The following is an 11,911-nucleotide window of genomic DNA, read 5'->3' as shown; positions in this document are numbered from 1 at the left end:
CCACGCGGTTTATAGAGGTGCCTAGCACACAGCAGGTGCTCACTAAATGCTTCCTGCATTGGGAGGCAGTGAGTAGGCCATTTGGCCTGCATTGGGGAGAGTCTTGATGCCTTTAATTTGTTTGGCTGCATGCAAATGAACAAATAAAAGGAGGTGATAACCTTGAACACTCCCTCTCCCCAGTCCACAGCCCTTGGGTGAGATAGGAAGGGAGACAGGCCTGAGGAGCATGGGATTGGGGGAATCGGTGTGACAGGGTCCTGGGAAGTGGCGAGACTGAAGCCTTTGCAGCTGGATCCACCTGGAGGCCCTCTGGGAAGCCTTCCTGGAGGAGGTGCATCCGTTCCACCTGGGGGCCCTCTGGGAGGCCTTCCTGGAGGAGGTGCATCCGTTCCACCTGGGGGCCCTCTGGGAGGCCTTCCTGGAGGAGGTGCATCCCTTCCACCTGGGGGCCCTCTGGGAGGCCTTCCTGGAGGAGGTGCATCCCTTCCACCTGGGGGCCCTCTGGGAGGCCTTCCTGGAGGAGGTGCATCCCTTCCACCTGGGGGCCCTCTGGGAGGCCTTCCTGGAGGAGGTGCATCCCTTCCACCTGGGGGCCCTCTGGGAGGCCTTCCTGGAGGAGGTGCATCCGTTCCACCTGGGGGCCCTCTGGGAGGCCTTCCTGGAGGAGGTGCATCCCTTCCACCTGGGGGCCCTCTGGGAGGCCTTCCTGGAGGAGGTGCATCCCTTCCACCTGGGGGCCCTCTGGGAGGCCTTCCTGGAGGAGGTGCATCCGTTCCACCTGGGGGCCCTCTGGGAGGCCTTCCTGGAGGAGGTGCATCCCTTCCACCTGGGGGCCCTCTGGGACGCCTTCCTGAAGGAGGTGGCCTTTCAGCCAAGCCTAGGAGGGTGGGAAGAAGCAGGGGTGTGAATGAGAAGTGGGGAGGCAGCCTGGGAGGTGGAGCGACCTTTAGAGCTGGGTTCTAGCTCAGCTCTACCGTTTAAGAGCTGGGGCCTTAGGTGGGTGACCCCTTACCGGGACAGTGGGGTAAAAACCCCGGACCTGGATCTCAGTGAGAAGCCAGGGTGGAACGCGGCAGAGCAGTCACCTGGGACACGGGGGTGGTCAGTATTGCCACCCCCCCACCTCTTCTTACTCATGACGCAGCCCCCATGCTGAGGGGTCAGGACCCTCCCCCAGGCAGGACCCTGAATTTTAAGGAGCTGGCCGCGGGCCGGGGGCTTCCTGCCCCCTGGGGAGGGGCAGGGAGCTCACCAGCCACAGCCGTCAGTCAGTCTGTCGCCTCCACGCCTCCCCCCTCCAGCGTCCCGCGCCTGCAGCTTTCCCCGAAGACATTTGGTGTCAGTATAAGGACGGCTTTTCCTCGCACGCGGCGCGGCTCGGTCTCGCCGCCGCCGCACGTCCCCGCACCGCCAGGCGCTCGGGCTCCTCCGCAGCCCCCGCCGCGCGCAGACCCCGCGCTTCGAGCCCGGAGCTGGAGGCGCGAGCAGAGCCGAGGCGGGCGAGAGACCGGCCCCAGCCCCGCGCTCCCCGCCGCGCCGGTCTCTCCCGGGCACTTACCCCGCCGCTCGGTCCCCGCAGCACCCGCGCCCCCGCCCCGGCCCGGAGCGCCGCGCTCCCGCCCGCCGCCCGCCCAGAGCCTCGCCGTCCCTCCCGCCCGCCGCCGCCTCCTCCTCCCACCATGGCCCGGGCCCCCGGGCCCGCCGCCCCCCGCCCGACGCCCTCCGCGCCCCGGGGGCTCAGCTGATCCTGAATTGGCGGGGGGTCGGCTGGCGGGACTGGAGGTCCCTCTCGATCGCCGGCTTCGGGTGCGGACGCGTCGTCCCCGCGTCTCTAACCTGGACGACCCCCCGCGGCCGGGCCAGGTCCACGCCAAGGTAGGTGGGGGCGGGGTGGGTGGGGGGAAGGAAGGGAGGGCTCCGTTTCGATGCCAGTTTCTTGGCGCGTTGGCTTCTCTCTTCACTGGGGCATTTATTTATTTATTTCTGGGGACCGATCCTCCCCACCCGCGCGTACCCGTCAGGTGAGCCCCCCATCCCGCGCCTTCGGGGCCATGCCTTGGGAGGAAGGACAGGAAACTTTGACCGGTCCCCTCTCCAAGGCCACGAAAGTTCTCTCGGTGCCAATACTGAAGCCAGCTGAGCCAGCGCTGCAGAAATTTATTCAACAAGTCAGGCTGGCGGCCGGGGCCCGGGCTGTCCGCGCGTCCGGCCGCCCCTCAGCGGCTGCGGCTCTGCGGGCAGCTGGGCCAGAGCTGGTGCCCGTGTCCGGCGGGCTGAGCTGGGAGCGCTGGCCCGGGAGAGCGGCAGCGGGGTCACTGGATGGGGGAATCCCGGGCAGGGTTTAACTTTGCTGGAGGCGGGGGTGGCGGAGACCCCCTCTTTGGCCGGCACCCCAGCAGGGCGGAGGCCTCGCTGCATGAAGCCAGGCCAGGGTCGGAGCCGGGGCTCTAGGGGTGAAAGGGACCCTCGCCGGCTGGAGGTGTTATGTAATGAGTGCTCATGATGATTGGGTACTAATTGCCTACTGGGTGGTGTTGGGGGGAGCTGTGAGGGGCTAGGGGGCTTGGCAGTGGTGGGGAGGCCTCTTTTGGGGGAAGTCATGGTGCCTGGGAGAGGGGGCTGTGGTGGGGCCCGGGCTGAGGCCTCAGTCAGCCTCTCTGCTAGTGTCTTTCTTCCCTGTCCGAGCCCTGGGGGGTCCTGATCTGAGGATGAGATTGGGGTCTGAGAAGACCTCTGCGCTATATTCTCGTCCTGAGGGTCTGTGTCCTGGGTCCAGGTGTGTGTGTGTGTGTGTGTGAGAGAGAGAGAGAGACAGAGAGAGAGAATGAGCGAGCACTGGAGTGGGCCTGCGTGTCTGGCGTGTGTGGTGTGCTGGGGTCTGATCACCATGTGAGGAGAGTCCTGGTTGGAGCACTCAGATTGGCCCAGGCAGTGGCCAGTTCGTCCTCTGTCTCTCACTGCCTGGAGGATTCACCCCGCAGAGGCTGGCACCACCTCGGGGCTAGGATGCTGTGTGAACAGAGGTGTGGGTCTGTGGCCCGGCCCAGGGGAAGGGTTTGGCCCGGGGTGTGGGCCTACCTCCCTGCGCCCCGTTCTCAGGCCCTGCTGGCACCTGGTCACCTCTTGGATCTGTGGCTTCTCTTAGCCCTAAGGACTCACTTCAGGAACTCTTGTCCACCCTTCAGGACAAACTTTCTGTTCAGGCTTCAGGATCCAGAACTGGGCTGGGAGTCTAGAGACCTCCCAGTTCCCTTCCCACCTCCACCGTCAATGCAGAGACAGAGGGAGGGGATACCAGTGGATGACAGGTCAGGACAGGGTGACACTGAGCAGGGACCAGGTCTGGGGCTGCAGCAGGGGGAGGAAAAGGAAAAGGAAAGTGTGTGCCTGGAGGCTGTTGAGCTGGCCTGGCACCAAACCTATGAACCTGCCCACAACCCCAGAGGGCCTGGGCACCACACCGTGCCCTCCATGCTCTCTTCCTAGCTGTGCAGAGCTGCTGTGCCTGTCCCAGGGCTCACGATAGGAGGCTTGGGGAAGGGGCTGCAGGGCTGGCCGGAGGCCCCTTTCCCTTCCTTTGACCAAAGTTCTCTGCCCACTTCTTCCCCATTTCTTCCTCCTCACCCTGCATGCCCTTCCCCTCGCCCCCATTCCAAGCCTTCCTGAGAAAGCTGGAGCTGAGAGGGCATCTCCCAGGCCCACCAGGGGGCGCCAGGCAGTCCTTGGGTCCCTGCGGCCTCCCCTTGACCTTGAGTGGTCAGGTAGGGCTGGAGGGTGCCGTGAGAACCCCCTCCTCTCTCACCCTCTCTCTGCTCCAGACATCCTGCTGAGCCCATAGCCAAACGGGGAGCAGTTTTGGGGACTGCACCCTCTCTGTGGTTCTGGACCCAGTTCCCCACCCTGAGCCCATGGGGGTCACCACCTTCGACTCCCCTCCCCCAGTCTCCTTCATCATGCCCCCCTCCATGGCCCTCTCTGCCACCTTCACCCCACACCCCAACTGTGGCTGCCCTGGGCCTCAGCCCCAAAGAAGGGGCTCTCAGGCCAGTCGGTTTCTGGGCACCACTCCGTCCCTCCCCCACACTGGCGGGGCTCCTGCCACCCCGCAGTTCCTAGTGTTTTCCAAGGGAACCAAACAGGCTTCAGTGTGGCTCCTTGATCCGTGGCTGTCTCCACTTCGGCAGCTGCCTCCTTCTCTGATTCCTCAGCCCCGTAGCTCGTGGTGTCAAAAACTGTCTGGAAAGAGGGGATGCTGGGCTGCGTGTGGGGGTCTATAGAGACCCCTCTGGGCTGCAGGGAGAGCAGGGCGCTCTCCCCTACATCCTTCTCCACTGTTGCCAGCTCTTCCCCTGCTCCTCTTTCTCGCCTGTCCTCATGTCCCCACTTCTCCTTTCCAGCCCCTTCCCTGCCTCCTGTTCTTTGCCGCAGAATGTTTTCTTCCCATATGTTCCTAGGACATGCCCCAGCCTTAATGCCTTCAGTCTGCTCTTGTGCCCCCGGAGTCCTGGGTCTGGCCTGGGGGCTCACAGGGCCCAGGGAGCTGTATATGCTCTGCACACTGTGGGTGTGTGGTCTGTGGATCTCTGGGAGTGTGCATGTGTGGGTCTGTGGGTCTGGGTCCAGGGATCTAAGGATCTGTGGGTGTATGTGTCTGAATCTGTGGATGGTGGATCCATGGGTCCGTGGGTCTGTGGATCCTGATATCCAGGAAGATGTGGGTTGAGTCTCTCCCCCACCATGGCTGCCAGTCTACAGAGGGAAGAAAACAAATTGGATTTTCTGATTTCCTTTTCTCTCTAATATTTATTCTTCACGTACTGTGTTCTAAGGCCTGTTCTGGTCACTAGGGGACACAGCAGTGAATGGAAGGGAACAGACAAAACCTGCCCTCTTGGAGCTGCTGTGCCTGTGACAGGATCCGGGCCTCCCCTGCCAGGTGCTTTGTGGGGACATGACCACAAGTCCTGGTTTCCACTCGTGCTCTGGGATTGGAGAACCCAGACCGTATTGATAGATGAGAGGTGCAGATCACAGAGGATTTAGCATGGCGTGTTTGGACACCTCTGCAAAAGAGCTGGGTGCTTTTGGGGCTCCTTGAGCAGGAGAGGACGAGAAGGACATGGTATCTTGAGGGTGGAGGTTCTGTGGAGGCTGTGGGCTCTTCAGGGCCAGGTTCAGTGTAGACCTGGCCCTGCCTCCCAGAACTTCTCCCTTCATCTCTGAGGCTCTGCCTCTACCTACTGCCCCCTTCTGCTTGTCTCCGGCCAGAGCGGTCTGGCTAACGGTGCATGTAGAGAGGAGCATTAGGGTCTTGCTGCCCGACTTACCCTGTTGAGCAGCGGGGGCTGCATCCAGCCCTCTGTCATTCTAAGGTCTTAGGCCCCTTTTGGGAGGGGCCTAAGCTCTGTCCCAGCTGGGGTAGAGATGAGCAAGTCCACAACCATGGCAAGAGGATCAGGTCACCTAGCATCGCAGGAGCATCCGCTTCTTATAAAACTGGGATAATACCTTCCAGCTGAAAGGATTTTTGTGCGGCTCAGACGTGTTTCTGCAGCACCTAGCATGGGGCCTCGTACAATGAAGCTGTCTTTTCTTTCATGAAGTTGTTTTCCAAATGTTTTTCCCCATTTGCTATCTGGTTTTCAAGTCAGAAAAGGCATCGTCTTCTGCATTTTATACAAAAGGAAACGAAGCTTGGGGAGACCGTGTGATGTGGGGAGGGCAGAGCTGGTCCTTGAGTCCTGGGACTCCTGATCCAGTGCTCTTCCTGCTGGACACTCCTCCCTCCCATCAGGGGCCATGTTCACCCTGATTTGCTAGCTGAAGTAAGACCCAAGGCCCTAATTGCTGCAGAGTGAGTGAAAACTGATCAGCAGCAGCGCCTGCTGGGAGATGTTCAAACACACTGATGGAGGTTCCGACACAGCCTCACTTGCCGCGCTTGTCATAGGGCCGAGAGCTGGCTGAAAACAAACAAATGGCAATGCCTGGTGATGGACATGTGGGCAGGTGCAGGGGGTGGGGGCGCGGGTGGGCTGCAACCTCCTGTCCACAGTCTGGCCTGGATAACCCTTTAACTGGTGACCTGGAGCTGGACTGCCCAGATCCAAACCCTAGCTCTTTTACTAAGTAGTTTTTGACCTTGGGAAGATCCTTTAACCTTCCAGTGCCTCAGTTTCCTCCCCTATCAGGTGGAGAGACCAAAAGCCCTTCTCAAAAGCTTACTCTGTGCCTGGCATATGGTAAGTACTCACAGATAATGTCGGCTTTGATTCTCGTTGGCCATCACGGGAGGGGTTGCTGACTGAACCCACTCAATAGGCTGCAGAGCTGGGAGGGCTAGCTGTTTATTTTTGTGACAGGTCTGAGATGAATGGCTATAAGATGTGGGCAGGCTCAGCTGACCAGACCAGAGCAAGTTTTGTGACAGGTCATGCAATTGGGAGGGCCACACTTCAGCCTTTCCTCTTTAGGCTGAGGAGCTCTGGCTTGGCTCAGCTTCTCTGAAGAAGATCTGAGGGGATCAGTGGACCACATGCCCCACAGGTGCTGCCGTAGGACTGGGTTGCCAACTGGGTTCTGATGCTCCCAGTCTGCATCAAGAAAGGCCAGAATCAGGCATGTAACCTGTCTGCTGTGCTCTGGGTGGCTTGGTGCAAATCCGGTCCTGCCCATGCAGAGGAAAGGGCACAGACTTGAGTGTGACTGGGGAGGGGCCCCAGGGAGGCACACGATGTGGAAATTGTCACCCAAGGAATGGTTGAGGGAGCTGGTGACAAGAGGCCTGGGGCAGATGAGGCTCAGGGGTGGGCGGGCTGTCGTCATGTGTCTGCAGGGCTGTCATGTGGAAGAGGGAGCAGATAGAGGGTTCCAGGGGCTCTGGGACACTGGCTGGAAGATTCTGGAAGGCAGGCTCCCTGCAGTCTCACAAAGGCTTTTCTGTGGATCACCAGATGCAGACTCTGCATTGGTTTGTATGTGTGAGTGGCTGTTGTGTCTATGTGTGTGTGATTGTCTGTATGTGTCTGTGTATTCTGTGTGTGCATATGTGTCAGTATGTGTGTGAGTGTATGTGATCTGTGTGATTGTGTGCATATCTGTGTCTGGGTGTGTGATTGTATGGGAGTGTGTCTGTGTGTTATGAGTGTGCCTGTAAATGGGTGTTTTGTGTGTTTATGTGTGAGTGTGTGTGATTGCGTGTACGTATGTTTGTGAGTATATGTCTAATTGTTATGTGTGTGATTGTGTGTGCCTATGTATTCTTTGTGTGCATGCGTGTCTATGTGTGTCAGTGTGAGTGTATGTTATGTGAGTGTATCTGTGTGACTGTGTGCATATGTATGTGTCTGTGAGTGTGTGAGTGTGTATGTCTGCATGTGTGATTGTGTGTATGTGAGTGTGTGTGTCTGCGTGAGTGGGTGCTGGTATATCTATGTACCGTGTGTGGTTGTATGTCTGTGTGAGTGTGTGTTATGTGCGTATATCTGTGTGTGATTGTGTGTGTGTGTGATTGTGTGAATGGGTACTGGTGTATCTATGTGCCGTGTGTGGTTGTGTGTCTGTGTGAATGTGTGTTGTGTGTGAATGTCTGTGTGATTGTGTCTGCGTTATGTGTGTGTGTGTGATTGTGTGTCTGTGTGTCTGTGTGAGTGCATGCTGGTGTACCCATGTGCCGTGTGTGATTGTGTGTCTGTGTGTTATGTGTGTATGTTGGTGTGTGTAATTGTGTTTCTATGTATGTCTGTGTGTGTAATTGTGTGTCTGTGAGTGTGTGTGTCTGAGTGCATCCTGGTGTACCCATGTGCTATGTGTGTGATTGTGTGTGTGTATGTCTGTGTGAGTGTGTATTATGTGTGTATGTCTGCATGTGTGTGATTGTGTTTGTGTGTTATGTATGTGTGTGTAATTGTGTGTGTGTGATTGTGTGTCCGTGTGTCTGTATAAATGCATGCTGATGTACCTATGTGCCATGTGTGTGATTGTGTCTGTGAGTGTGTGTCTGTGTGTGTTATGTGTGTACATATGTCTGTGTGTGAGGTTGCATCTGAAAGTGTGTGTTACCTGTGTATGTGTATGATTGTGTGTCTGTGTGTGAGTGTGGTATGGAGCATGTGATTGTGGGTGTGTGAATGTGACTGTGTGATTTTTGTGCTTGTGAGTGTGTATGGTGATGGATTAGGTCACCTCCTGGCTCTCATTCTTTTCAGAGATTCTCTGTTTGAAGATCTGGAGACGAGAGTCTAAAACCAGACACCATTTCTGGGACCCCTGGGGTTCGGGAGTCTGGAACTCCATGGCTGAGGATACTAAAAAGGATGGGAGACTGTCAGGAGTCTCACGTCTCACTGTGCACCTGCCTAGTGCCCGGTGGTGCTACCCCAGTTTGTCTGCACAGCAGCCCTGCCACGGTGTGGTCGTCGTCTCATTTTATAGACAGGGTAGCTGTGGGCACCTGCCAGGCTGAGTTGTGTGCTAAGGTGGATTGTTGTCAGGACTCGAATACAGGTCTCAGCTTCCACTGCCCGTGCTTTGAAACCCACACTATAGATTCAGAATGATTGTAGTTAATATTTTGGGCCTCCGAAGTTCTGGGTGATTCTAAGATAGTCTGAAATTCCTGGATTCTAGTATTTCCTGAACGAATTTGTTGCTTGTTCTTCTACTAGTGATATTAGCTGGTGTGTGGTTGTTGACAAAGGGATAAACAAGTTGCCTCACTGTATGAAAACACACATGTACACACATATACATACACATGCACACACACACGGGGTCTGGGGCGACCAGGCCAGGCCTCAGATCTTCCTTCACCAGGGCTCTGAGCTCTGGATACACAGGACATTCTGACACTGCACTCCCAGGGTTCTGTAGTGCTGGCTGGAAGATTCTGGGAGGCAAGTTTCCCCACTGCCTTGGGAAGACTTGGACATCTTGACTGGACCAGCAGCTGTATTTGCCACTGTCTGATTACTCAGCTTGGGGAGGCCTGGTTCCAGGGCACCATTCCCGTCCCAGGCTGGTGCCTGGAATGGTTCAGTGCTTGGGCTTGGGAGTAAGCAGACCTGAACTGGGATGCTAACTCTGCCTGGCACCAGCTGGCTGACTAGGGTCATGGTTGTACTTCCCTGTTTCCCTGTCTCCCTCTCCATGAAGTAAGAATGAGAATGATCTGTGTTCCATAGAGTTGTAAAAATTGACACAGATGATGCATAGAGAGCCTGTTGGCCATTGCTTAGTGGGGTCATGGTGATGATAGTGGTGATGATGGTGGTGATGATGGTGATGGTGGTGATGATGGTGTTGGTGATGGTAATGATGGTGATGGTGGTGATGATGTTGGTGTTGGTGATGGTGGTGATGGTGGTGATGATGGTGGTGTTGGTGATGGTGATGGTGATGATGATGGTGTTGGTGATGGCGATGATGGTGGTGATGATGGTGTTAGCGATGGTGGTGTTGGTGGTCATGGTGGTGGGGAGGGTAATGGTGGTGATGGTGATGGTGGTGTGGTGATGATGGTTTTGGTTATGGTGATGGTGGAGGTGGTGGTGATGGTAGTGGTGGTGATGATGATCATGTTGGTGGTGAGGACAATGGTGGTGATATTGATGATGGTGATGGTAGTGGTGATGATGCTAGTGTTGGTGATGGTGTTGGTGGTGATGGTGGAGGTGGTGGTGGTGATGGTGGTAGTGATGATAATGGTGGTGGTGGTGGAGGTAGTGATAATGATAATGGTGGTGGTGATCATGGCGGTGGCGGTGATGATGGAGATGGTGTTGGTGATGGTGGTGATGGTAGAGGTGGTGATAATGATAATGATGGTGGTGGTGATGGTGATGACAGAGAATGGACTGGGGTAGCAGCCCCTGGGGATGACACAGCTGGACCAGTGCATGCTCAGCCATCCACCAGAGTGCCTCCCCATCTACAACATGTTGCTTCTATTTTTTTTTTTTTTTTGAGATGGAGTCTTGCTGTCACCGAGGCTGGAGTGCAGTGGCACAATTGTGGCTCACTGCAACCTCCGCCTCCTGGGTTCAAGCGATTCTTCTGTCTCAGCCTCCCGAGTAGCTGGGGCTACAGGTGTACGCCATCACGCCTGGCTGATTTTTGTGTTTTTAGTAGAGATGGGGTTTCACCATGTTGGCCAGGCTGGTCTCCAACTCCTGACCTCAGATAATCCACTCGCCTCAGCCTCCCAAAGTGCTGGGATTACAGGCGTGAGACACAGAGCCTGGCAGCCCATCATGTTGCTTCTTAACAAGAGCCTCCTGAAGCAGGCTGGAGGAGGGCTGAGCTTTATAGAGAGAAAAACTGAGGCTCTAAGAGGCTGCCGGAGTCAGGAATGGGGGTCTGTGTTCCAGACACAGCAGGCTTCTGCTCCTATCCCTGTTCCTGGAGGCCAGCCCAATTGCCACACTGCTGCTTGGTGGGCCACTCAGGGGAAGGAGCATCAGGGTTAGGCCCTGGGAGCACCTAGAAGAAGGGGACTCGGGAACGTGGAGGCAGCTCAGACTCTGGCACCTGATGGACCTAAGTTTGAATTCACCAATGCTGTCACCTAAAGCAAGTCCTTTAGTCTCTGTGAGGCTCCATCTGCAGACAGATTGGAGCCCAGGGAGGCCCAGCTGCCAGTCCCTCAGGGCTTCCAGCCATGGGCACACAGGCATCTGGGATAGGAGCTGGGCCACAAACACAGGAAAGAGAGATTTCTGGACTGGACTTGGGGGCTGTGGGAGTGGGGAGTGGGTCAGAGAGTAGTGGCCTGGGAAGCTGCTAAGGAACAGGTTAGAGGGAGATGGTCTGGGTGGTCACTGGGAGCAGGTCAGAAGGTGGAGGCTGGGTGGTCCCTGGGAGCAGGTCCGAGGGTGGAGGCTGGGTGGTCCCTGGGAGCAGGTCCGAGGGTGGAGGCTGGGTGGTCACTGGAAGCAGGTCTGAGGGTGGAGGCTGGGCGGTCACTGGAACAGGTCAGAGGGTGGAAGCTGGGTGGTCACTGGGAGCAGGTCAGAGGGTGGAGGCTGAGTGGTCGCTGGAAGCAGATCAGAGGGTGGAGGCTGGGTGGCCGCTGGAGAGAGAGTTGAGGGTGGTGGCCTTAGGGGTGTGGTTTCTGGGAGCCCCACAGTGAGGGGAGAGGTGTGAGAACAGAGGGTAGCACAGTGTGGTGGCATTAAACAGGCCACGAGAGGCAACAAGCAAGTCAGCGCAAGCGACATAGTCCAGAGACAGGAAGGGGGTGGTTTTGTGCAGTCCTGGAGTCTGGGGCACCCTTTCCGCCTGTGTGCTTTCAGGAAGGACTTCAGCAATGCTGGTGCCACTGTGGTCGATGCAAGGCCAGGTGCTTTACCGCGAGAATAAATCTCAATCCACCCCCTTCTCCCTGTCTTCACCAGCAGCCAAGTGCAGGCCAGCCCACTTCCTCCTGGCCCTTCCTGTTCCACCCCTGCCCCTTCATCCGCTCTCCCTTCAGCCCCTAGAGAGATGGCTTAGAAACAGAGCAGAGCACACCACTCCCCTGCCTAAAACCCACCTGTGGCTTCTATTGAACTTGGGGGATAAAACCCAGGCTCCTCTGTGTTCTTCCCTAGGGCCCTGCCGAACTCTTCGGTTTCATCCACCTCCCTGCCCCCGGCTAGGCCTCACTTCTGTTCCTTAAATACGCTGAGCAGGCCCCATTCTCCTAGCCTTCGCACGTGCTGTTCCTCCTATGCTCTTCCAGCAGATCAGTCAGGGCTGCTGCCTTCTGATTCTTGGTTTTCACTTAAACATCTCTTCCTTTAGAGAGGGCAAGATGATTGTCTCCACTCCCACCTTTCCCCCTTGTTTGTTTATTTCCCAGCACTTTTTATTCACTTAGTCAACAAGTATTGATTGAGCACTAGTATGCTCCAGGCACCATTCCAGGTGC

At 56.8% G+C, this 11,911-nt stretch overlaps 1 protein-coding gene across 2 annotated transcripts in view; it reads left to right on the top strand.

Moving 5' to 3' along the window:
* Window positions 1–1,350: 1,350 nt before the first annotated feature.
* Window positions 1,351–11,911, top strand: part of CACNA1I (calcium voltage-gated channel subunit alpha1 I) — a 134,972-nt gene continuing 124,411 nt past the window's right edge. For both annotated transcript variants that reach the window (XM_033233891.1, XM_033233890.1), the window contains exon 1: window positions 1,351–1,878. The gene's annotated coding sequence lies outside the window, so the exon portion shown is untranslated. The remainder of the gene's footprint in view (window positions 1,879–11,911) is intronic.

The sequence above is a fragment of the Trachypithecus francoisi genome, unplaced genomic scaffold (assembly GCF_009764315.1).
Source record: "Trachypithecus francoisi isolate TF-2019V2 unplaced genomic scaffold, Tfra_2.0 Lachesis_group14, whole genome shotgun sequence".
NCBI lineage: Eukaryota > Metazoa > Chordata > Mammalia > Primates > Cercopithecidae > Trachypithecus > Trachypithecus francoisi.
This window is presented reverse-complemented; position numbering and strand designations above follow the sequence as displayed.